A 27,655-nucleotide genomic window follows, 5' to 3' on the forward strand; every position below is an offset into this window, starting at 1 on the left:
CCTTCTAGGCTAGGCCTGATGCTGAGCCCCAAGTCCTATTCCCAGCTGTCTCTGGATGTGCAAAGGCATCACAGACTCAACACAATATCACAGCCGACTCAGTTGGCCATACCATCTTGCACCCTTCCCTCTTCCTCGTCTCACCTCATCTCTTCCATTGGCCTTTTGCATGGTTATGAAATAAGATGATTATTTGTGCAAAGGTACTCAACTGAATGATTTAATAAAGTCTCTACTTTTAGCGCCTCTGGCACTGTCTGTGGGAGTCCTCTCTTTTCAAAGTTGGGGAGGAAAACAGAAGGAGCCTGGTCCCTACCACAGTTGCTACCAGCTTTCTTTTATTGTCATCACCCACCACTCCTGCAGCCCAGTGGCTTCTCCGGGATCTGTAGCAGGCAGTGGGCTCACTGTTTGCTGCTGTAGATCCCAGGGTTCCAGATCACATGCCAACAACTGTGGAACATCAAACCGTTTGTAACTCATTATCTAGAGGAAACAGCTATGTGTATTAGGACGAACCCACAGTATGAAAAAAAAAAATGAACTTAAATAAAATTATCTAACATTGCCATTGTAGGGCAGATCTAGTTCCTAGTAAAAAGCAAGGTATTCCTTGCAGGAATAGCCTTTTAAAAATAAAGTTTATGATGATGGAATATGAGAAAAAGAATGCACATGTATGTATATATGTGTGGGTGTGTATGGGCCACTTTGCTGTACAGCAGAAATTGACAGAACACTGTAAATGACCTATAATAAAAAAATTTTAAAAAATAAAGTTCATGGATCTGACCGCCACAGTGTGTTAACTTGTAACTACATAGGAACACCACCCTAAGGTTCAGAAGAATGTAAAAACATACTACTTCAGATTATTTTGGTCAACTTTTTGGACGCAAAGCATCTTTTTTTGGAGAAATTAGAATAATATGAAAAACACTCAGGTTCCCATCACTTAGTGCCCTAATAGTAACAGTCAAATAAAGTTTGATTGCTAAAGAATCAGAGAACTTAAATGACAATGCTTATAAATCTATAGGTTATTGCAAGAAAAAGACACAATATAGCAATAGCATTAAAGTAAAAATATGCATCACTGCCAAACCCTGTCCACAGCAAAGAGTTCGGGGCAGCCAAGCCCGAGCTGCATTTGTCAGCCCCTCTGCAAGCACTGTCAAGACACTCTCTCAGATCTGGAAACACCAGTGTGGGCATGAACCATCTCAGAAGCAAGGAGCCCAGAGAGAATCTCAACCAGGATTTCCCAGCCCCTGTTGGTCATGTGGGCATATACTTGTTATGTAACTATCTCCAATGACAGAACCCTCTGGGTGTCCGAGAGGAGGTGCAAATCATCGACTTCACTGTTATCAACAGACAACATCAACAGCTTGCCCCATGGTTAAAAAGCAGCACTAATAATCAGTAGACTTTATGCCTGGACCAGAGGTCAGTGTCCAGTGGGTACATTTCTTATTTTAATAAAAGAGCTGAGGCCAATTTCAGACCTGCAGGAATAAACCCTCAGGGCACAGTCTATCTCTCTCATCCACGGTCAAGACCTTTTTAGGACAAAATGATCACTCTTAGTTTGAGAGCTGTTACTTGCCCAACAATATCATATAATTGAGTGGACAATCAAAACATACATGCAGATTCCACACATTTGTAATAACTTGTGAGGAGCTAGTATGAATGGGACCCACCCAAAAATTCCAACATAAACTCTCTTATATTTTTGAACTAACTTTACAATTTGTCTGTCTACCTGTCCTACAGCCATCTGTATTTTATGATATGTATCTCTGAGGGATACATACCTACCATTGTTCAGTCACCTACCATTGTCAGGTCAAAATTTTCTTCATGCCAGTTCCCTTCCAAAGGGATAATACCCTAAAGGGCCTTAGTTCAATCTTCCAATATATTTGATTGTCAATATCAGTATTATCATAAGTTTTATTAGCTTCTACAAAATTAGTTTTATCCAGTTATCAAATAGAGATCTACCTTTAATACCTCTCATGTTAAATTATAAGACACCGTACTGTAAGTTTGTGGAACAGTCTTTCAATCACTTGCTACCCCTCATTTTTATTATTTTTAATTTTATTTTATTTTATTTTATTTTATTTTAATTTTTGGCTGTGCCTATAGCATGTGGAAGTTCCCAGGTCAGGGATCGAACCTGTGCCACAGCACCAACCTAAGCTACTGCAATGACAATGCCAGATCCTTAAGCATCTACGCCCCAAGATCTCCCCTCTCATTTTTATTTTATTTTTTATGGCTGCACCCTTAGCATATGGAAGCTCCTGGGCCAGGGACTGAATCCAAGCACAACTGTGACCTACACCACAGCTTTGGCAACGCCAGATCCTTTAACCCACTGTGCCAGGCCAGGGATCAAACCCACACCTCAGCAGCAACCCCAGCCACTGCAGTAATATTCTTAACCCACTGTGCCACAACAGGAACTCCCCCTCTCATTATTTTTTTTTAAGGGCTGCACCCACAGCATATGGAAGTTCCCAGGCTAGGGGTTGAGCTGTAACTGCCGGCCTACACCATAACAACAGCAATGCGGGATCCAAGCTGTGTCTGCAACCTACACCAGAACTCAGGGCAATGCCAGATCCTTAACCCATTGAGTGAGGCCAAGGATCAAACACACATCCTCATGGATACTAGTCGGGTTTACCACTGAGCCTCAATGGGAACTGACTGCCCACCTCCTCATTTTTAAAAGCAGATGTTTTAATTATTTATTACAATTTTCTATCACTTTGAGAGTGACAAGTAATATGATAAACCTACTGAACGTGATGTTTCTTTGCTCATTATGTCACTGTATTTATAGGCAGTTAATTGAGGAGTTCCCATCGTGGCTCAGTGGTTAATGAATCCAACTAGGAACCATGAGGTGGCCGGTTCGATCCCTGGCCTTGCTCAAAGGGTTAAGGATCCGGCATTGCCCTGAGCTGTGGTGTAGGTTGCAGATGTGGCTCGGATCCTGCGTTGCTGTGGCTCTGACGTAGGCCGGCAGCTACAGCTCCGATTAGACCCCTAGCCTGGGAATCTCCATATGCCGCTGGAGCGGCCCTAGAAAAGGAAAAAGACAAAAATAAATAAATATAGGCAGTTAATTGAGTGTCTTGATCTGATCTGATGAAATATAACTAGGAGTGCCAAACAAGAAAGACACACACACACACACACACACACACACGAACCCCTCACAGGTCATATATGTGTTTGTTGTTGTTGCAGTTCTTCGATAGAATTAGTAACACTGATTTCAGCCATGGATATGTAAAGTCAAACCTTTAAGGCCAATATCTAGGTTCTCAAACCATAGGTAAAGGAACAATGTAATCTCCCTGCCAGCTCTATGACGGACCTTTTCTCCTGGGACTACTTCCCCAGAGGAACTGAAAATTCTGCCTTTCCTCAAATAGGTAAATTTTGATTATGAGTTTGAGGCTCAGCAGGGGCCAAATAACAGCTGGCTAATCCACTTCAGGAGACTCTATATTCAGTCCTTGGGGAAGAGAGATGTCTTACCTGCTTATATTACAGTGAGTTCTTCCCATGGAAACTCCCAAGATGTTCCCATATGCACCAAATGCATTTTAGGATGGAACTTCTTTGGGCACTGTCCTTGTTGGAATGCTTTTCTAACATACCCATATATTTGGGGTTTTACTCTAATCTGATCCTCCTGTTATTGGAGCTGTTTCATAACTGCTTGATAACAAGCCTATACACTGTCTTCAAAGGGAGTATATTAGAGAGTAGCATTTGGTACTTTTCTACTTCAGAAGTGCAGGTCACCACTGAGCAGAAGCTATGGGTTTTTGCCAGAAACTCCAGTTGGCATGAGTACAGGTGGCTAACACTTCTAATTTTATTTCATTATTAGGCTCATAAGGTCCTAATGGGATAATTTGGTCCACAGTCTTATGCAGGTCTAAGAAGCCTTGTTGCTCTTCAGATCCCTAATTAAATATAGCCTTTTCCTGGGTAATTTTATAAATTGAAACTAACAGTATTCCTAAGCGTGGAATATGATTTTTCCAAAAGCCAAGCAGCCCCACTAGGTGATGAGTCCCTATAACCTGAGAGGTAGGAAGCCACAATTCATTTTTAGTTGTCTGCAGAATGCACCCCCCCACCAAATTTCAGTCTGTGCAGGATGGGGGAGGGGTTAATCATTCCTAATCAGTTACATGATTTATGACCTTGGTGAGGTCTCTTTTAGCTTGATCCTCAGATTTTGAGATAATCATAATATCATCCACACATCATATTAGAACACTGTCCAGTTGTATTAGATCTAGAGTCTACCCGACCAGATTGCGACAATACATGGGAGAGATGAAATATTCATGAGGTGATGTAGGTAAATGTGTACAATGGGCCATTAACATGTGAATGCAAACTGTTGTTGCCACCCCCTGGTGACTGATAGTGGGAACAACACATTTTCTGCGGCATTCTGTGTGGTGAGGGGCTCTGCTTCCTGTACCCTGCTGTCTGGGTTAGACACACTTCTCCATCATTGTCTTGTCTTCCAAAAACGCATGGCAGTTCTCACCTGCTGCTCTCTCCTTTCCCTGCTCTTAGTCCTTGTGGGACTTTAAAATTACCTTGCTATCCCACTACTATCGTTTTAGGCCACATTCAGGGGGAAGTGAAGATAAATGTTTATGTTTAATCCATTTCAGTCCCTAATCATGTGTTAGTTTCCAGACAGTTAATTCTAAATAGCATGGTAAGGGAAGAAATTGAGGGAATTTCCCCCAAAATCTTTTTGAGATTTTATAGGAAATTGTGGGATAGGAGAGGGAACCCACACCTTCGTCCCTTCAAACTCCCAGGATGTAAAAATCCCAAGGCTGGGAGTAAAGTGAAGGAAGTAAAATTCTCACTTTGAACAGAAAATTTAGAGAAACGAAAAACCTTCGTAATCCAGATAAGTATTACTTTAATAGAGTGTTATTAATGAATATTAATGGAAAAAATCCATGATGAACAAAATATCAAATTGGAAAATACAGACAGGATCAGTATTACTGATGTTTCTTTTGCTCTAGGCAGCCACATGGCTGGGCACAACCCTGCTGCAGCTAGGAATTAGGTGAAGTGGAAGGGAACCAACACTTGCACTGTCTGCACCCCAGCTTCAAATCATCTGAGTAGCTCAGAAAACCTCTAGCCTGGAACTGGATTCAAGTGACACTTGATTGCCAGCACTCCCAGGTGCCCAAAGAAAAAGCAATTCAAATTCTTCTTTGAAGAAATAATAACATCTAACTAGGCTTCAAATTATTTGTCAAAATAAAATTTTACATACAAAACCCCGCATAAACCAGAGATAGACATATGAATGAGGAGAAAAGACCCCTTTGGCAAAACATCCAACAGAAACATATCTACAGGGATTCCAGATATGAGCTGATCAGACAATGGATTATAAAGTCCCCTCTCACAAGGAAGCCCCTTAATCATTAGTAGTCACTCTTCATTTCTCTTCCAAGCCCCAGGCCATTACTAATCTATTTAATGTCTCTACAGATTTGCCTATTCTGGAAAGGTTATATAAATGGAATCATACAATAGGCGGTCTTTTGTGATGAGCTTCTTTCAGTGAGCAAACAGTTTTCCAGTTTCATCCACTTGTACCTCGTAGCACTTCATTTTTTTAAAGCATGTCATTTTTTATGGATAAACAAACTATTCTTTCTTTCTTTTTTCTTTTTCAGACCGCACTTGAGGCATATGGAAGTTCCCAGGCTAGGGGTGGAACCGGAGCTGCTGCTATGGGGGTACACCACAGCCACAACAACGCCATATCTGAGCCACATCTGTGACCTAAGCTGCAGCTTGTGCCAACACCAGATCCTTAACCCACTGAGCCAGGCCAGGGATCAAACTCACATCCTCCTGGACACTAGGTGGGTTCTTAACCTGCTGAGTCACAACAGGAACTCTGGATATTCCATATATATATATATATATATTTTTTTTTTTGTCCATTCATCTATTGGTGACTATGTAGGTCATTTCCACTTTCTTGGCAATTATGAATAATGCTGCTATGAACATTTGTGTGCAAGTTTTCATGTGGACCCAGCCATACCAGATTGGTATTGCTAGGTCATCTGGTAATCCCATGTATGACCTATAGAAATAAAACATTACATTAAAAAAACTAGTAAGAAGATGGGATTAAGATGGTAGAGTAGAAGGATTGGAGCTCACTTTCTTATATAAAAGCAACAAAATTACAACCAACTGATGAATAACCTTCAATCAAATAGACTGACAACTATAAAAAAAGATATCCTACTCCAGAAGACAAAGAGGAGGCCACATCAAGAGAGTAGGAGGCATGATTACACAATATAAGCAAACCCACACCCACCGGTGGGAAGCCCACAGACTGGAAAATAACTGTATCACAGAGACTCACCTATGGGAGTGAGAGTTCTGAGACCCATGTCAGGTCACCATGCCTGAGAATCTGGCATTGGGAGGAGGAGCCCCTGCAGCATTTGGCATTGAAGGCCAGTGGGGCTTGTGCACAGGAGCTCCAAGGGACTGGGGGAAACAGAGACCCCATTCTTGAAAGGTGCACACAGCCCTTTCATGTGCACTGGGTCCCAGGGCAAAGCAGAGACTCCATAGGAATCTGAACCTGACTGCAGTTCTTGGAGGATCTCCTGGGAAAACAGGGGATGATCATGGCTCCTTGTGGGGAAAGGATACTAGAGGCAAAAGAGTCTGGAATAATCATCAGCATGTGTTCCTTTAGAGGTGGCCATTTTGGAAAAGTCTGGCCCTACGCATCTGTGCTGAGAAGCCCCAGGCCAAACAATAATCCAGGTGGAAGCACAGCCCCTTCCATCAGCACGCAGGCTGCCTAAAGATCCCCCAAGGCACCCAGCTGCATCTGATCTCACCCAGAGACAGAGCCCTCCCACCAGAGGGATAAGAATCAGCTCCACCTACCAGTGGGGAGGCACCAGTCCCTCCCATCAGGAAGCCTACAGCAAGCCCCAGTACCAACCTCAGCCACAAGGGGGGTGGACATCAGAGGCAAAAGGCTACAATTCTACTGTCTGAAAAAAAGGCACCACACCAAAGATCTATACAAAATGAAAAGGTAAAGGATTATGACTCAGATAAGGGAGCAAGAGAAAAACACCAGGAAAAGAGTTAAGTGATCTGGAGTTTACCAACCTCCATGAAAAAGACTTTGGACTGATGACAGTGAAGATGATTCAAGATACTGGAAATAGGAGTTCCCATCATGGCTCAGTGGAAACAAATCTGATTAGCATCCATGAAGACACAGGTTTGATCCCTGGCCTTGCTCAGTGGGTTAAGTATCTGATGTTGCTGTGAGCTATGGTGTAGGTCGCAGACATGGCTTGGATCTGGTGTTGTAGCTGTGGTGTAGGCTGGCAGCTACAGCTCTTAACGTATTTTGAAATATGGTGTCATTGTAGTATAAAATGAAAAATTCACATGATTGTAATATTTAAAAAGGAAACTTCAAAGAAATTTAATGATTTTATTGGCTACTTTGGCCATACCTCAATACTCTCTAGAGTGTATGATTTGTTCTCCACTGCTAGGAGGGGTAACTGGTAGAAAACAATGAAAAGTCCTGATTGAACTGGTTTTCTTTTTCTAAGGAAAGCTTGGGAAGGTATCAATTATTTAAAACTTCTCTAAACCATACCTACAGAGAGAAAGTTTTCTCAGTTATTTAAAAATTAGGCTAACAACAACAAAAAAATTTTTTTGGTCTTTTTAGGGCCACACCCATGGCATATGGAGGTTCCCAGGCTAGGGGTCGAATCAGAGCTGCAGCTGCCAGCCTACACCACAGCCACATCTGAGCTGAATCTGCAACCTACACCAGAGCTGACAGCAACACCGGATCCTTAGCCCACTGAACGAGGCCAGGGATCAAATCTGTGTCCTCATGGATACTCGTCAGATTCATTAACTGCTGAGCCATGATGGGAAGCCAGGCTAACAAAATATTTTTACAGAAACATTAGTTTTACTATTTTCTAATGCTATAGTGTAGTAATTCAAAGTACGCTAAAAAGCATTGCCTAATAGCGAATCTCAGTGAAATGGGGGGAAAAATGGATTTGATATATGAAAGCATGGGCTGACCACAAATCAATTTCCAAATTGAAATTTATTATTTGCATACCCATTGAAGATACTGCCTTAAAACTTTCTAAAAACTAAGTAAAATTTCCCATGTAATTTTGTAGACAGACTTAATTTTCTATGGAAACAATTATCTCTGAGGTAAAAGGGGAAACTGATTCTGTCCCTTCAAATAATTACAAACAGTAAAATCTGTTTTAGGGAGGTTTTGTTATAACCTCCATTGCATAGGAAGGATGCTTGGGTGATATTTGTGTGGATGCCTACAATAAATGTATCCTTGGGTCACAGCTGAGACACTGAGGTCAGCATTTTCATCCACACACCCTGTCCTTGGACTCCAGGATGTGGGGACTGTGGCTTTCACATGAGCCCCACAACTCTCTCCACTCTGTCCCTATAGAAACTATTTCCTTAACCAGAATTTCTGGTGCTTGTTGTGCAAAGTGTGAGAACAAACTTTGGCACAGAGTTAGAATGTGTGTGACATCCTGAGAATTGCTTTAGCAATTCTCACCTCTCCACAATGCATCAACATTTTTTTCTCTCTACTAGACATTTCCATTGGTAAACAAATATAGTATTATTTCTTCCTCTTAAAAAAAAACACCACTCCTGATCTCACTTCCCCCTCTAGCTTACTGCTCTATTTCTTTTCTTTTTTGGCTGCACCCATAGCATGTAGAAGCTCCCAGACCAGGGATCAAACCCATACCACAGCTGAAACCAGAACCACAGCAGTGACAATGCCTTAACCCACTGAGCCACCAGGGAACTCTTTACTGCTCTATTTCTGTTCCCTCTGCAGAAAAACTCCTCAAAATAATCACCTACCCTCCTGGTCTGAAATTCCCCCCACCTCTGTCTTCTCTTCTGAACCCAGACCTCCCTCAGGCCTCTACCCCACCTCTTCACATGAACTGCCCTGTTACGCCCCACCCCCTGTTGTCAGAGTCAAGGCACACCTCCTTCACCCTCACTTGATGCATTGCCAACGACCTCAACAAGTGATCACTTTAGGTTTCTTCCTTGAAACATTTCTGCCTCTGACTTTCAGGACAGCCCCTCTGCGGGCTTTCCTCTCTCCACGGTGGCTGCTACAAAGTCTTTTCCTGTCTCTCTGACTTGAAACACAGGACTACTCCAGGGCTCAGCCCTGGCTCTATCTTAAGACTACCATTTCTCTAGGGGAATCTCACTCAATCTCATGTGTGTAGACAACTTCCCAGCCCTGACCTGTCACACAAACATTCAGCTGCCTGCTCAGTGTTTCTACTTGAATGTCTATTAGGCGTCTCAATTCTCCTATGTCCCAAACTGAACCCGATCTTTCCCCCAAAACCTGCTTCTTCCTCTGTTTATTTAGGTAAGGTAATTCCATCCTTCCCGTAGCTCAGGCTAAAAATTCTGGACTCATCATTCACTCTTCCCTTTCTCTTGAGTAAAAAGCTGATGAAAGAGGGAGTTCCCGTCATGTCTCAGTGGTTAATGAATCCCACTAGGAACCATGAGGTTGCGGGTTCGATCCCTGCCCTTGCTCAGTGGGTTAACTATCCGGCGTTGCCCTGAGCTGTGGTGTAGGTCGCAGACATGGCTTGGATCCCGTGTTGCTGTGGCTCTGGTGTAGGCCAGTGGCTACAGCTCTGATTCGACCCCTAGCCTGGGAACCTCCACATGCCGCAGGAGCGGCCCAAGAAATGGCAAAAAAAAAAAAAAAAAAAAAAAAAAAAACTGAAAGAAAAAGCTGAGGTCTGCTTAATCTAACACTTAAAGACAAAGGGCCAGAATTTTCACCAATGCCTAAAAGTTGCAAAAGGGCTGCCACTATCTCTTCTTCTTTGGAAATGCTGAGCTTCCAACTACCAGCTATTGTCACCCTTTGGATAGACCAGGAAGCTTCTACTCAGATCTGCAGCTTCTACTAACTGGGTAACAAATGCTCAGACTGCTTCCAGTTAGGAAGGAGGAAGGGAAAACACAAGGTTGGACATCTCATCCCTTTATGCACACCACTGACATATACCAAATATTTGCACACGTTTCTTTTACTCTTTACTCTCAAATGGTCAGCTTTCCCACCAAGTGCTCAGGAGAGCTCTGTGGCCCTGGAGAAACCAACTTCTGAAAAATCCTTTCAGAGCACGTAGGGTCACAGTCACTGTTGGGCACTTGTACTGGAGAAGCAGAGCTGCCCAGCTTCCTCTGGGGACAGAGAGGATTCCCAAGAAATGGAGAAAACTGCTCCCATAGATAGAATATAGAATTTAAATCCCTCTGGGGGTTTTAAACAGAAAGGTGTGTCTTCTGCTTTTTGAAAATCAGCCCATCTGTAATTTCTGTGAAGATAAGAGAAGCATTTTCTACTTTTTTTGGACCACTCCCAAGAGCCTGAGTGAGGTGCTTTATATCTGATGGGTGCTCAAAAAATGTTGTAAATTGGAGTTCCTGTCGTGGTGCAGTGGTTAACGAATCCAACTAGGAACCATGAGGTTGAGGGTTCGATCCCTGGCCTTGCTCAGTGGGTTAAGGATCCGGCGTCGCTGTGAGCTGTGGTGTAGGTCACAGACGCAGCTCGGATACCGCATTGCTGTGGCTCTGGCGTAGGCCGGCAGCTATAGCTTTGCTTCAACCCCTAGCTTGGGAACCTCCACATGCTGCGGGAGTGGCCCTAGAAAAGGCAAAAAGACCAAAAAAAAAAAAAAAAAGTTGTAAATTATTCTATACTTTATCCTCTCTCTTGTGAACTGGGTGGCTTCCTTTTTATTCTTTAAGGACTAAATCACATTTCTGTTTGTTTCTGTCACCAAGAACTGAAGAAGCACATAGTTGCCACCCAACTCTAAAGATATAGAAGCCCCAGTGAAGAAGGCACACATGCATTCTTGGAAAGCTGCTCTTCTGGTGGGACACTGCTGATGCCTCAGGCAACAGGGGAGATGAGGAGAAAGAAACTTAAGGTAGCCACATGCTTTGTTTGTTTGTTTATTTGTTTGTTGTCTTTTTTAAGGCTGCACCCACAGCATATGGAGCATATGGAGGTTCCCAGCTAGGGGTCAAATCAGAGCTGTAGCCGGTGGCCTAGGCCACAGCAATGTGAGATCCAAGCTGCATCTGCAACCTACACCATAACTCAAGGCAACACCGAATCCTTAACCCACTGAGCAAGGCCAGGCATCGAACTTGCATCCTCATGGATGCTAGTCAGATTTCCTTCCACTGAGTCACGATGGGTAGCCACATGTTTTATACACTACCAGTTTACTAGAAGAAATTCTGGTAGGATTCTGAGTTTATCACTATTAAAAGCTCTGCCTTCTCCTTTGCAAATTTGCATTTGTACTCTGCCACCATTTTTACTATCAATCTTGCAGTCTTTGGTGTCTTAAATTCACTCAGATACATTTCTTATTCTTCATCCATAATCCACCATATATAATTAATTATATTCTGGTAAAGTGGAAATTGAAATTATCTAATACATATCCTCAAAGGCTTAAAATGTTTTTGAGAGTTTTGTCTAAAAAAAACTGCGACAAAGAAGTATGAAGAAATCACTTTGTATTTATGTTTTAACCTTACTTTCTATTAAATGCAATTTTGAAGTGTTCTTTTCTATAAAAGATAAATGAACAATACAGTTCTTTAAGAAAAACTAAAAGAAGCTATACGGTTGAAATTTGTTAGAGCTATTGCTAAGGAAATGATGAAACCATGAAGAAATGCTATAAATGAATGCAAGTAATTGATGCAGATTAGAAACTCAATTCTGGTTTCAAAGAAAGAAATGCTAAAAGTAAGAATAGAGAAATAACTTTTTTTTCTCCTAAGTTTTATTGAGATGTAATTGATATATAACATTAATTTAAGGTGTACAACATAATAATTTGATATATGTACACAGTGCAAAATGATTATAGTTGTCAAGTTAACATCCATCACCTCATATAGCTACAGTTTTTGTCTTGTGATTAGAACTTTTGAGATGTACTATCCTAGCAACATTCAAATATATAACACAGTATTATTAACTACAGTCATGGTACTGTACATTACAGCCCAAGAACTTATTTCTCTTATAATTGGAAGTTTATACTTTTTGACCCCCTTTGTCCATCCCCACCATCCCTCCCCACTCTGATAACCACCAATAACATTCTCTGCTCCTAGGAGTTTTTTTTTTTTAATATTCCAACTATGTGAGAACATACAATATTTCTCTGTCTGACTTATTTCACCAGGACTAACTTTCTTATTAGGTTGGGAGCTTATTAGTCAGGGATCACTAGAGAAACAAAACCAATAGGAGATATAAATACACACACACACACACACACACACACACACACTCATATAAAGACAGAAGGGGAGGAGACGGAGCCCAGGGGTAGGGGTGGGGTTAAGGAATCAGTTTGTGCAGTTTTAAGGGTTGGAAAGTCTGAAGGCAGGCTTCAGACAGAGTTTCTCTATTGCAATCTTGAGGAGAATTCCTTCTCCTTTGGGAAAACTGTCTGATTTTAAGGCCTTCAAGTGATTATCTACAATATGGAAGGTAAATTGCTTTATTCAAAGTCTACTGACTTAAATGTTAATCATAGCTTCACAGCACCATCTAGACTGGTATTTGACTGAACAACTGGGCCGCACAGCCAGGCCAAGTTAATACACAGAGTTAACCATCACAAAGGTGGTCCAGAAAGAGGGGTCTCCCTCAACAACTTCTTCCACTGAGGAAGGAACTCTGAGTCCTCAGGGACATGGTACCCTGGGCAAAATCACCTAAGCTTCTTCAAGGTTAGCAGACACCAGCCTAACACTATTAAAGACTCAGTGAAAGAAATAAGAGGTTCTGGTAGCTGACAAAGCTGGTGAAGGTCCAAGAATGGTGGGTAGGGCCCTCAGAAGACCAAACTCAAGAAGGGTTCGGGTGAATGTGAAAATTTTGTTCTTCTTAAGGCTTAGATAAAATGAAGTAAGCAAGATAACACTAGAATATATAATAATCAATAATATCAAAATAAATGCAGAATAGAATTAATTACCCCAGATAGTCTTTGAAACTGCTTCTAATTGTATATCATTCTTTACACTTGAGAATAATTTAGGAATTATTTATGTCTAACTCCCTTAACAGAGTATTATTTCTTTTTGAAAATCCAAAGCACGTCAATATTTGACCCACTTAACCACTGTCTGGGAGAATGGCACCTAATGGTCAATTAATTAATAACTAGATAGAAAGGAAACAACTTCTGGAATGCTAGCTTTGCAAATCTATGCCAAAACTTATCATGTGGGAGCAAAAGTTCAAACTGTTGTTCTAAAATATTCTTTCTAAACATCTAACTCAATTCTCCTCACTTATTTCTTCTTTGAATTTCAACAAAGAAGGACACATATTCTTAAGAAATACCCTTTTGTTCTATCCTCCATTACTAATCCTGGATTCAACTACTTAGCAAGAGCAAAGGGAAATGACACCACTTCTGTTCTCCTGGTTCCTGCTCACTTAAATAAATTCAGTATTCATGCTTTTCATTGTACAGAAACAAATCTTCCCCAAAGACTTCACTTTGGCCCTAATTAAATATACCAATTTCTAAACTTACCTATCATCTTCCAGAGGTTTAACAGGAGGGAAAGGAAGTGGGGAGTTCCTATTGTGCTCACCACTCAAGTCTTCTCACACGATCACAGTGGGGGGCCCAGACTGGCAAATCCACAAAGAACAAACTCTTATCTAAGAAAAACTAGATGTGAGAAGTTCTTTTAAAGCTGCAACTTGCAGCATATGGAAGTTCCTGGGCTAGGGGTTGAATCAGAGCTGGAGCTGCAGCTCCTGGCCTAAACCACAGCCACGGCAATGCTGGATCTGAGCCGCATCTAACCACTAGACCTCCAGAGAACTCCCTGTGATAAAAATTATTTTTATGGCTTATTTTCTGAAAACTGTCAAGATTTTATGGGCCTATAAACAACTCAGCTAGAGAAAACTACTATACCCTACATAGGGAACTTTGGGGGGAAAAGAAGCAGAATTCAGGGTCATACCATCTTGATTTGATTACCGTAGCTTTATAATAAATCCTGAAATCTGGTGATGTGTCAGTCTTCCAGCTTTGTTCTTTTTTTTTTTTTTTTTTTTTTTTTTTGGCCACACCCATTGCATGCAAAAGTTCCCAGGCCAGGGATTGAACTCACACCACAGCAGTGACAACACCAGGTCCTTAACCCACTGAGCCATCAGGGAATCCTTTGTTCTTACTGTGATTGTATTGAATCTACAGAGCAAGTTGGGAAGAACCTCTATCTTGACAATATGGAGTCTTCCTATCCATGAATATGGTATAATCTCTCAATTTATTTAGCTCTTCTTTGATTTTGTTAATCAGAGTTCTATAGTTTTCCTCATATAGACCTTGTATACATTTTATTAGCTTTATACCTCAGTATTATATTTTTTGAGTGCTAATGTAAATGGCAATGTGTTTTTCATTTCGAATTCTACTTCATTGCTGGTACATGGGAAAGTGATGGTTTTTGTATAAAATTCTAGGGATTAATTGAAGTAGGAAGTAAAATACATTTTTATTACTCATTTTGCCATCTTGTTAATGTAGGTTGCTTTGGGCACAGCAGCCACAGAAACTCAGAGTACAGCAGGAAATATTTTTGTGGATATGCTAAGTAGCATATATCTCTTTCATTAGGTAATCTCGGGTATTTTCATAAACATACCTCGGAGTCCCCAGAGCTCTGCTGGTTAGAGAAGGTTTTCCAATAAGTTTGGCGTAGGGACTTTACACAATGATAGAAGCTCATTTTCTCTGTTCAGGTTTTCCGGATAGTTGACTATTTAAATCTCCAAATTCAGGTTCCTCAGTAAAATAACTTGCTCCATGTACCCCTAGAGTTGTTTCTTGAGCAGACTAGCCAGTGTTCTTTAACCTGTGGCTGCCTACATCCAATCCCAATCAACCTTCCTGTTTGCAGACAGAGGCACTTCTAACTTGTCTGTACACGCAGGCTGTTGCTCTCTGAAATCCATGCCTTGATGACTGGTGACTCTGCTCCCCTGTAAAGAGTGTACAAAAGACATGTATCTATATATCTTTTGTTAAGCTTCTAGCAAAAGCCAGAGCTCCAGACACTGATTCATTGAGGAATATAAGCTTCTAATATAGCATATCAGGCTTGTAATATGGTAATTTACCTGTCCCTTCCAGAGTACTGGATCTGGAACATGTACAAAGCATTTCCTTACTGGTTTTAATAAGTGCTTTGGACCATTAGAGAAGACAAAGGTAAAAGAATGAGAACCCCAGGGGAATTTCCCATGGACTTCCTAGAACACAAGTACTCTAAATGTGGTATTCTTTTGGTCTAGTCTAATTTATCCCTAGGAACATTGTCTAAATATCAATAACTATTCTCTTTTTAATTTTTTTTTATAGCTACACTTGAGGCATACAGAAGCTCCCAGGCTAGGAGTTGATTTGGAGCTGCAGATGCAGGCCTATGCCACAGCCACAGCAACACCAGATCCAAGCTGCATCTTGACCTACGCTGCAGCTTCGGGCAATGCCAAATACTTAACCTACTGAGTGAGGCCAGGGATTGAACCCACATCCTCATGGACACTATATCGGGTTCTCAACCCACTGAGCTACAATGGGAACTTCTTAATAGCTATTTCAAGGTAGCCGAACTTTCCAATACAGTGTGTTCCAGAAGCCACCATCATAAGGAATCCCTTCAGTGTACTTGTCCTGCACCCAGTCATATCCTTGTTAGGAGACTGGGGAGTACTAGTTACTAGTTTTTCCACAAATATTAGGGTGGCTAAGGGATCTCTTACCTTCAGGGGAGACCCAAAAGTCTTTGGGCAAGAGCTTTTGTTTCATCCTGTGTTACCTAATAAGGAGAATTCTAGTGGGAGAGTTTTGCTCTTGATCATCTAAACATTTCTTTTTCCTTTAAAGAATTCCAGGACATTACAGTTTGGCTCAGAATATGTGAAGCTTAAATGAAGTAAAAGTAGACCTTTCTTGCAGAAGCTATAAGCTAGAATAGTTTCACACCATCCTTACTCCAGGAACAATATAAAAAGACTCTGTAATTGCAGGAATCACTTCAAGAAATTTATCAAACCCTCACACCATGTACTAAAATAAACTAAAAATGGCTTAAAGACTTAAACATAAGATATGACACAATAAAATTCCTACAAGAGGACATAGACAAAATATTCTCTGATATAAACTGCACAACTGTTTTCTTAGATGTCTCCCAAGGCAATAGAAATAAAAACAAAAATAAACAAATGGGATCTAATCAAACTTACAAGCTTTGGACAGCAAAGGAAACCATTAAAACAAACAAACAAACAAACAAACAAACAAAAAACAACCTAAGGAAGGGGAGAAAATAGTTGCAAATAATGCAACTGAAATGCGTTCAATCTCCAAAATATACAAACAACCCATATAACTCAACAAGTACAAACAATCCAATCGAAAAATAGGCAGAAGACCTAAATAGACATTTCTCCAAAGAAGACATACAGATGGCTAACAGGCACATGAAAGGATGGCTCAACACTTGAAATTCCCATTGTGGCCCTGTGAGTTAGGAACCGGACATGGTGTCCCTGAGAATATGGGTTCAATCCCTGGCCTCGCTCAGTTGGTTAAGGATCCTGTATCACCTCAAGCTGTGGTGTAGGTCATAGATGCAGCTTGCATCCAGTGCTGCTGTGGCTGTGGCATAGGCTGGCAGCAGCAGCTGCAGCTCTGATTCAATCCCTAGCCTGGGAACTTCCATACGCAGCAGATGCAGCCTTAAAAGAAAAAAAAAAGTTGCTCATCATCACTAATTATTAGAGAAATGCAAATCAAAATTACAATGAGGTACTACCTCGCACTGGTCAGAATGGTCATCATTAATAAGTCTACAAATAACAAATGCTGGAGAGAATGTGGAGAAAAGGGAACCCTCCAACACTGTTGGTGGGAATGTAAACTGGAAAACAGTATGGAGGTTCTTCAGAAACTATATACAAAACTACCATATGCTCCAGCAATCCCACTCCTGGACATATATCCAGACAAAACTACAATGCAAAAATATACTGCACCCCTATATTCATAGTAGCACCATTCACAACAGCAAGACACAGAAACAAGCTAAATGTCCACTGAGAGATGGATGGATAAAGAAGATGTGGTGTATATATATAATGGAATACTATTCAGCCATTAAAAAGAATAAAATAATGCCATTTGCAACGAGAGATTATACTAAGTCGGAAAAAGAAATACAAATACCATATGATATCACTTATATGTGGAATCTAAAATATGGCACAAATGAACCTATCTACAAAACGAAACAGACTTACAGACATAAAAACGAAACAGACTTACAGACATAAAGAACAGACTTGTGGCTGCCAAGGGGGAAGGGGGAGAGAGTGGGATGGACTGGGAGTTTGGGGTTAACAGATACAAACTATTACATTTAGAATGGATAGACAATAAAGTCCTACTGTTTTGGGGATAGCCAGTATATATAGCCAGGCAAGTATATCTAATTTTCTGAAATAGGCTATGATGGAAAACAATATTTTAAAAAAGAAGTGTGTGTGTGTGTGTGTGTGTGTGTGTGTGACTGAGTCACTCTGCTATACAGCAGAAATTTGCACAACATTGTAAATTAACTACACCTTAATAAAAACATATATAATAAAAAAATTCAAAAAAGAAAAAAAATTCTGAGAGAAGGCCCATAAGGCAGCACCAAACTGTCAAAAGGGACCAGGGCAGAGAAAAATTTAAGAACCTTGTCTGGATACAAAGCTTCAGGAAAGAATCCTGAGTTCAAAGCCTCATCAGTGAGTGAAAGCGATCATCTTATACGCCTTTGTATACCCCCACTTGTATTAAGTGGTTAATATATACTTGCAAAAAAATAGTTGTTTTTGTTGTTGTTGTTGTTGTTGTTTTCCTTTTCTTTCAGGCCACAACACAGCATATGGAGGTTCCCAGGCTAAGGGTCTAATCAGAGATACAGCTGCCCACCTACACCACAGCCACAGCAACACCAGATCCTTAACCCACTGAGCAAGGCCAGGGATCGAACCTGCAACCTCATGGTTCCTAGTCAGATTCGTTTCCACTGTGCCACAACAGGACCTCCAAAAAACAGTTTTTAAAGAAATAAATTTATTGAGTTCAATTCCAATTTATACTCAGACATTCCGATTTAATTATCCAGCATGGGAACCAGGGCTCTTGGTGATTTGAATATGAAGCCTGGTTATAGTATACAGTAAGACAAGTATGTACAGCAAGATTCTATTCCCCACCCCCAAATAACATATACATTTTGTAGATACAAACATTTTTCTGGAAGAAAAAAATAATAGTTATACTTTTGGCAGGAGAGACTAGAAATTGGGGGGAGGACAGTAAGGAAAGAGAGAACTTACACATTTTCCATCTGGTTTGAAGTCTTCACCACATACAAGTGTTATCAATATTATTACTTAAATTGAACTATTCAAAGATTTCAAAACCAAATTTATGGTTTCCAAAGGGAAACACTGGAGGGGGGATTAATTAGGGAGTTGGGATTGACATATACATGATACTACATATTAGAATGGATGAGTAAAAAAGATCTGCTGTCTAGCACAGGGAAAACTACTCAATACTCTGTAATAACCTATATGGGAAAAGAATCTGAAAAATAACAGATATATGTACATGTATAACTGAATCACTTTGCCGGACACCTGAAACGAATACAACATTGGAAGTCAACTATACTCCAATGAAATGTAAAAATAAATAAATAAATAAATTGATCTTAAAAAAAAAAAAGAAATCTATTGAGTTCAATCCCAATCTATACTCGGACTTTCTCATTTAATCATCCAGCATGGGAACCAGAGCTCCTGATGATTTGAATATGCAGCCTGGTTTGAGAACATCCTACCCTCAAACCCCTTCATTCTACAGATGAAGAAATTGGGCACATTAATTAAAATGGTACAAATATAGCATACTAAAGTAAAGAAAAAAGTTTATAAATAAGTTATTCATAATTTTTAAAATCTGAAACTTCTTGGACAAGGGAGGCTTAAATGTTTGGATAATTGTTTACCGTTTTCACTTTTTTTTTTTTAAGGAACTAAAGGTCTTATTTATCTCTGATATTAACTCTGTGAACACAGATTAACCTTTCTAATCTTTCTCTGAAAGAATTACCAGCCAAATATTTACCCAAAGGAGCTGACACAAGCAAGTTTAAAAAGAATAAAACTTGAAATAACATTGTTGACTCACTTTTTAACTTCCTCCATCAGAACGTACTATACAAACAGAAGAGCTATTTTTAAATAGCTTACAAAATTATAAACAAGGATTAAAATCAGAGGCAAACAGGTGCCAGGGTGATTTTTTCTTAAAGGGCTGTACCTTCTCTGACACACCTCCCTCCAAGAGCAGGGTCTGTTCCCCCATTTTACACAGAAAGGCTAGTGACTGCTTTAGCCAACAGAGCAGGGCTCAGCAAACCTTTTCTGTAAAGGGCTAGACAGTAAATATTTAGGCTTTGCAGACCATACAGTCCCTCTCGCAACCATTCAACTGTGCATCGGAATACAAAGGCAGCTATCAAAGACATGAAAACAAATGGACAAGTCTGTGTTCCAATAACACCTTCTTTAGAAAGACAGGAGGCAGGATGGAATCAGCCTCAGGCCAGAATTTGCTGATCTCTGCAGCAGAGTATGGAAGAGGTGATGCTATGTGACTTCTGACTTGACAGCATAAAAGGCCACAGAGCCTCCTCCTGGTTCCCTGGAACACTCATGCTCAGAAGCTTCCTCTTGGAACCTGGCTGCCATCCTATGAGAAGCCCACACCAGAGAGAGGGGCCCCATCTAGGTGCTCTAGTCAAGAGTGCAGCCTTTCCCAGGTGCCCATGTGAACAAGGAAGCCTCCACACCATTCCAGTTTCTGGCCTTTCAAATCACCCCTCAGCATCTGAGTCTTCCCACAGAGACCCTGGACATCATGGAGCAGAGATAAAACATCCCCATCATGGCCTATCTGAGTTCCAAAAGGATAATAAAACGGTTGTCATTTTTATGTTGCTAGGTTTGGAGGTGATTTGTTGTTCAGCAATTGAATAACCAGAGCAGACACTGACTGAAAAAACTAAGCACACACATGGAAGGCTAAAAGTCTCAGAAAAGGAAGTTTCTGTGTATGTGTAGAATATTTAATACTTGACATTGCTGTGGTTTCGATAACTTGGAGGTAATACTAAAACAACATGTATGAAGCTAGTCTAAATTGGAAAAGCTTTCTAACTTCAAGTAGTATGAACTGTGCTAGTAGGTACATTTAAATTACAATGAACTAATTTCATCAGAACAAGCAAGAGAGAATGCAAGCAAGATGAAGTTAGTCTTTGGTAACTTAACCCTGGAGGTAACATCCATTACTCTTGCCATATTCTGTTTATTAGAAGCAAACCATAAAGTCCAACTAACACTCAGCAGCAAACTCACTAGGCGGCAGTGTAGAGGCCTGACCACCCCAAGATATAAGAGAGGTAAACCTGGGGGGAATGTTTGCATGCCTAAAATAGTCTTCTTCAGAGTTCCCGTCATGGCGCAGCGGAAACGAATACAACTAGGAACCACGAGGCTGAGGGTTCGATCCCTGGCCTCGCTCAGTGGGTTAAGGATCCGGCGGTGCTGTGAGCTGTGGTGTAGGTTGCAGACGTGACTTGGATCTGGCATTGCTGTGGCTGTAGTGTAGGCCAGCAGTTGTAACTCCAATTAGTCCCCCAGCCTGGGAACTTCCAAATGCCATGGGTGCTGCCCTAAAAAAAAAAGACAAAAAAGACTAAATAAATAAAATAGTCTTTTTTTCTACTCTTGTATTTACTTGATAGAATACTAGGTTGGTAGAGTTAGGCTGGCTTTCCTCCCCAACCCTACTTGAGGGCAGACTGCCCTGATAAGATAGGAAGGGGAAAGCAGTAGGACCTGCAAGGTAAGGACAACTCATTCCTTCCCAGCCCCACTGCACGAGAAAGAATTGGAGCTGGTCTTCAGGTTTCCCAGGAGACCTGGCTAAATGCAGAACAGGTGAAGAAGTATAGGAAAGCAGACTTAAAAAGATAAACTTAGAAGATATGACTTGATAGGTTACATGCCAAACACTTTGAGACCTCTATTATCTGCAGAAATGGTCCCTATAGGATGATTTTTTATCTCATCAGTCATCTGAACAATTTGCATGACAGACAGAAAATGAATAAAAGAACTGAGTGAAGATGAAATCAGGACACTGAAACAAAATCAATACAACTTCTAAACAGGAATAAAAATATAAGGACACAGTGGATAGTCAGAATCCCAGTGCAGAAGGAGGTAAAGAACTGAATGAAGGCATTTTATCTTTACTCCTTGAAGAGAAGAGAAACGAAACTTAAAACCTCTATTTGCAATTTATTTTTAAAAAGTTTTTATTGCAGTATAGTTGATTTACAATATTAGTTTCAAATGTAGAACAAAGTGATTCAGTATTTTTATAGAGTACACTCCATTTAAAGTTATTACAACATAGTAGCTATATTTCCCTATGCTGTGAAATATATCCTCACTGCTTATTTATTTTATGCATAGAAGTTTGTCTTGAAATTTCAATTCTTATGTATCACAAAAGCCACCTCTGGATGGACATGAAGCTGACGGACTCCCATAAGTTCTCTTTACTGCTGATAATTTTCAAGCACGGCTGAAGTGCAGAACAAATTTTGGTGAAGTAGTTCCAAGAAGCCACCTTGAGATAACATCAATGAACATGTTCAGTTGGGAAAAGGAAGAATCCACTGCCAGAGATCAGTGAGAAACTTGTTCAGGAAGAACCCTTCAGGGAATTGAGGGACTCAGGATCATGATGATGTGTGAACCTAGCAGGGGAGGAACACCGGCCTGTGCTGGTGCGGTTTGCTGATGATTTCACTCCCAAGAGAAGAATTTATAGGTTTCCTGCCTCATGAAGCTGATGCAGAAATTTTGGTTGTGTGACTTCACACTGGGGTAACTGCAAAGTCAAGATTAAATATGGAGCACTGTCATGGCCAGGGGATTTTCTTCAAAAATGAAAGCTGTTGCTTCAAGACTTGTAGGGAAGCATCCTAAGCTATCAAGACTCTGCTCTTCCAGTGCCTTACATATGTGGTAGACAAAATTAGTACTTGTTATGGACATACCTGATGCACTGAAAACAACTTGGGAAGTCTGTTCTTTTATCCATCAATCAGCACAACTCTTTTAGAACTTGACAATGTAATTTGTCTACTCTCAGAGTAACTAAAAGGGTAATAACATAAAGGAAATGTATCATTCTCAGTGGACAGACAAGCATGGCACTTTTGAAATTTTAATACATCTCCTGCAAGCATTTGCTTTATGTTTAGAGGATATCCATGGTGACACAAATATTAGATGAAATAACTGTCTAGCTGGCTAAGCATTTGTCCTCTGCAGTGAATCAATAGATTTTTATTTCATTTTTATCACTATTGTCCTTTAAAGTGTCCTATCTTAACCTTAAAAAAAAAAAAAAGTCCTATCCTTTTCAAGAGCCTTTGGAGGCAATCTTCAGGGGGCAAATCTTTGATGTTTTCCTTGCAGTCAGTAGAAAGACTGAAGCATGCATTCACTAATGAGGTGACATAAAATATAAAAATTTACCACGGATTTTGGTTTGAGGAAGACATAAATGTGATAACCAAAACTGATGTTCAAATGAAACTCCCTGGAAAATGTCACAGAGCTCATCAAGGTAACAGTTGACCCCTGAACAACACAGGTTGTTTGAACTGCACAGCTCCACTTATATGGAATTTTTTCCCACAGTAAATACCACAGGACTACCTGATCCACAGTTGGTCAAATCCATGGATAGGGAGGGCTAGTATAAGCTATACATAGATTGAGTGCAGGCAGTGTTGGTGCCATTTAACCTCCATGTTGTTCAAATATTAACTGTATATTTTCAGAACAACACCCTGAAGCTTATAAACACTTATTTCTGGTGCCCTCTGTCATAGGACATCAAATCCAACACATCAGACGAACAGCATGCTGACTTGTACAGAAGGGACTTAGTCAAACCTGACACACTCTTAGCTCAGCCCCACTGTTGGAGAATCAAGTAGAAACATAGAAGACAGAGGCAGAGCTTCCATCTACCCCTTATGAAGCCCTCCACCTGCCTGGCCTCAAGTTTCTTTCCTAATGTTTATGCATTGCTTAAGGGCCTGTGTATTCTTCCCATGATGAAGGTTGAGAATGAGTGTCATGAAAATGGCTGAAAGCATGTTAAAGCACACCTGAAGAACACTTTGACAGACCTAAGCCCAAGTAAGTTGGTTTGCTTAACATAAATTTTTATGTAAAACATGACCTGTATTTCATGATAGACACATATATCAAACTCTGTACAACTAAGTTGGTGCTTCCTACCAACTTAGGATAATTCATAAACCATCAAAAACACCCTCCTGCTGAATAGCATTGAGAACTATGTCTAGATACTCATGTTGCAACAGAACAAAGGGTGGGGGAAAAAATGTAATTGTAATGTATACATGTAAGGATAACCTGACCCCCTTGCTGTACAGTGGGGAAAAAAAAAATACCTAAAAGAATGTTTATATTTACATATAAATATATTCTCTTGTATTTAACATTTGAAGGAAAAGCTTTAAGTTGTATGTAGGCCACTTAATCTTTGAATATTCTTGCTTATAGCCTCTGACCAAATTGCATTAGCCTTGGCAATGTCTGTCTAAATAAGCATTGTTTTAACACTCACACTTTGGAAAATTATCTGTTCTTCCAGAAGACAGTATTGAAAGTGCCACATTTCATTTCTGTGTGATATCTCAGGTACCGGCACTCTGGAATTGTTCGAAGCCTTTATTTTTTTTGGCTGTGCCCACAGCATGTAAAAGATCCCAAGGCCAGGGATCAAACTCGTGCCACAACAGCAACCTGAGTCACAGCAATGATGGTATCAGATCACTCCACCACCAGGCGACTTTGGGAGTTGTTCAAAGTAATCTTAAACATGACATTTGTTTATTACTGTGGATCCAACTGTATTGAGTTACCAGTTTTTTGAAGGAATAAATTCTGGGGAGGTGTGGGAGGAAGGAATACATTTTATAAAATGCTACAATGAATCTCACAATTGACCTTTGACTAGTTCAAGTTTTAAGTATATTGTTAAGCGTTTGTAATATACAGTTAAGGGAATTACAGGAGAGGGGGAAACTGTGAGCTCATTAAACAAAATTGTCATTGTAGGTTTTGTTTTTATCAGGTGAACCTAAAGAAACAAGTTATAATTGAAGTTTGAATGGACAAGCCTACCATTATTGTTCCACATCTAGTTACTACTATTTACATTACTTTGTTCACCTTCTTGTGTCATAAGCTTTTTACTGGGTATATGTTAAACATTTTTGTGTCATGCTCAAGACAGAATCAGAGGCCATGGATTCAACTGATTTATCTGCTTTTCTTCTGCTTTTTCCTTGACTACACTTACTTCTTTATCTTGATCTGGAAAACTTATAAAACTAAATGTTTTGTGGTTTATTTAGGAATAAAACAGCATAAATGACTATTATCTTTAGTGAGGAAAATAAATTTTATTTTAATCTAAATGAATTTTTATTTCATCTTATTTCAACGAAATAAGCATATTTCAAGATAAAATGTGGGTTTGGCTTTTTTAAAATTTGTTTTAAAATTTCACTTTAAAGACATTGTGCCTTGGAGCTCCTGTCATGGCTCAGTGGTTAACGAATCTGACTAGGAACCATGAGGTTGTGGGTTCAATCCATGGCCTTGCTCAGTGGGTTAAGGATCCAGTGTTGCCATGAGCTGTGGTGTAGCTTGCAGACATGGCTCAGATCCCACATTGCTGTGGCTCTGGTGTAGGCTAGTGGCTACAGCTCTGATGAGACCCCTAGCCTGGGAACCTCCATATGCCGCAAAAGCAGCCCTAGAAATCACAAAAAGACAAAATAAGAATAAAAATTAAAATAAAAATAAATAAAAAATAAAGACATTGTGCCTATAGGAGTTAACTGGTGAATTCTACCCAATATTTAATAAGGAAGAAATTACACCAATTCTCTATAATATCTTTCAGAAGACAGAAGCAGAGGATATACTTAACTGACTTTATGAAGCCAGAATTACCTTGATATCAAATCTAGATGACATTGCAAGAAAAGGAAACTACAGACTGATATTTCTCATGAACTTAGATATAAAAATACCTAACACAATATTAGCAAACTGAATCCAATAATGTATAAAAAATATTACACTATGACCAAGTGGGATTTTCCCCAGGTATGCCAAGTTTGTTGAACATGAAAAAATCAGTTAATCTGGAGTTCCCATTGTGGCACAGCGGAAACGAATCCAACCAGGAACCATGAGGTTGTGGGTTCAATCCCTGACCCAGCTTAGTGGGTTAAGGATCCAGCTTTGCCATGAGCTCTGGTGTAGGTTGCAGATGTGGCTCGGATCTGGAGTTGCTGTGGCTATGGCATAGGCTGGTGGCTACAGCTCCGATTAGACCCCTAGCCTGGGAACGTCCATATATTGCAGCCCTAAAATGACCAAAAAAAAAAAAAAAAATCAATTAATGTAAACCTCCATATACTGCAGCCCTAAAAAGACCAAAAAAAAAATTAATGTAATCCATCATATCAATAAGCTAAAGAAAATCACATGATCATATCAATAGATGTAAAAAAAGCATTTGACAAAATTCAAGACCCATTCCTAATAAAATCTATCAGAAAACTAGGAATAGAGGGAAACATCTTCAACTTCATGAAAGACAAGTACAGAAACATATAGCTAACATACTTAATAGCAAGAAAGCAGAAGATTTCCCACCAAGATCAGGAACAAGTCAAGGATATCTCCCCTCACTGCTACTTCTCAACATCATACTGAAGTCTCTGCTAATGCAATAAGACAAGAAGAGGAAACAAAAGGTATATAAATTGAGAAGGACAAAATGAAACTGTCTTTGTTCATAGATGAGGTAACTAGTATCTATTTAGAAAATCTGTAAGAATCAACCAAAAAATTCCTGGAACTATTGGCAAGGTTGCAGGATACAAAGTCAATGTACAAAAACCAACCACTTTCCTACGTCTCAGCAATAAAGAAGTGGAATTTGAAATGAAAAACACATTACCATTTACATTAGCAGCCCCAAAATATAATACTGAGGTATAAAACTAACAAAATATATACCAGGTCCATATGGGGAAAACTACAAAACTCTGATGAACAAACCCAAAGAAGAGCTAAGTAAATGGAAAGATATTCCATGTTCCTGGATAGAAAGGCTCAATATTGTCAAGATATCAGTTCTTCCCAACTTGCTCTATAGATTCAATACAATCACAATAAGGAAAAAGCTGTAAGACTGTTATCACCAGGCTTCAGCACTAAAGCTATAGTAATCAAGACAGGGTGGTATTGTTGAAAGAATAGAAAAATAGATTCAGGAAACAGAATACAGAGTCCAGACATAGACCCAATAAATATACTCAACTGATCTTAAACAAAGAAGCAAAGGCAATACAATAGAGCAAATATAGTCTTCTCAACAAATGGTGAATGAACAGCTGGATACACACACACACACACATACACATACACACACACACACACACAAATAATCTAGACACAGACTTTATACCTTTCACCAAAACTAACTCAAAATGTATCACAGACCTAAATGTAAATGCAAAAATATAAAACTTCTAAAATATGACAGCCCACCTCAGGAAACAAGAAAAAGCCCAAATAAACAAGCTAACTTTACATCAAAAGCAGCTTGAGAGAGAAGAACAGACAAGACCTAAAGTTAGCAGAAGGAAAGAAATCATAAAGTTCAGAGCAGAAATCAATGAAATAGAAACAAGGAAAACCATAGAAAAGATCAATGAAACGAAAAGCTGGTTCTTTGAAAAGATAAACAAAATTGATAAACCCTTAGCCAGACTTATCAAGCAAAAAAGAGAGGACTCAAATCAATAAAATTAGAAATTAAAAAGGAGAAGTAACAACGGACACCACAGAAATACAAAGAATCATAAGAGACTACTACATGCAACTATATGCCAATAAAATGGAAAACCTAGAAGAAATGGACAAATTCTTAGAAAAGTACAATCTTCCAAGACTAAACCAAGATGAAATAGAAAAGATGAATGGACCCATCACAAGAACTGAAACTGAAACTGTGATTTAAAAACATCCAACAAACAAAAGTCCAGGACCAGAGAGCTTCACAGGAGAATTCTATCAAACATTTAGAGAAGAGCCAAC

General features: G+C 39.8%; 1 protein-coding gene and 1 pseudogene across 1 annotated transcript in view; one reads left to right on the forward strand and one right to left on the reverse strand.

Annotated features, from left to right (window-relative positions):
* The window catches only part of SQOR (sulfide quinone oxidoreductase), a 377,873-nt gene that overhangs the window by 297,804 nt on the left and 52,414 nt on the right, over positions 1-27,655 (reverse strand). The gene's annotated exons all lie outside the window — the stretch shown is intronic.
* LOC146406381 (52 kDa repressor of the inhibitor of the protein kinase-like) lies at positions 1,214-24,164 on the forward strand (annotated as a pseudogene).

The sequence above is a fragment of the Sus scrofa genome, chromosome 1 (genome assembly GCF_054392235.1).
Source record: "Sus scrofa isolate SSC_HxYL_T2T_F1_AM1 chromosome 1, Sscrofa_HxYL_maternal_Yorkshire_Landrace_v2.0, whole genome shotgun sequence".
NCBI classification, from domain to species: domain Eukaryota; kingdom Metazoa; phylum Chordata; class Mammalia; order Artiodactyla; family Suidae; genus Sus; species Sus scrofa.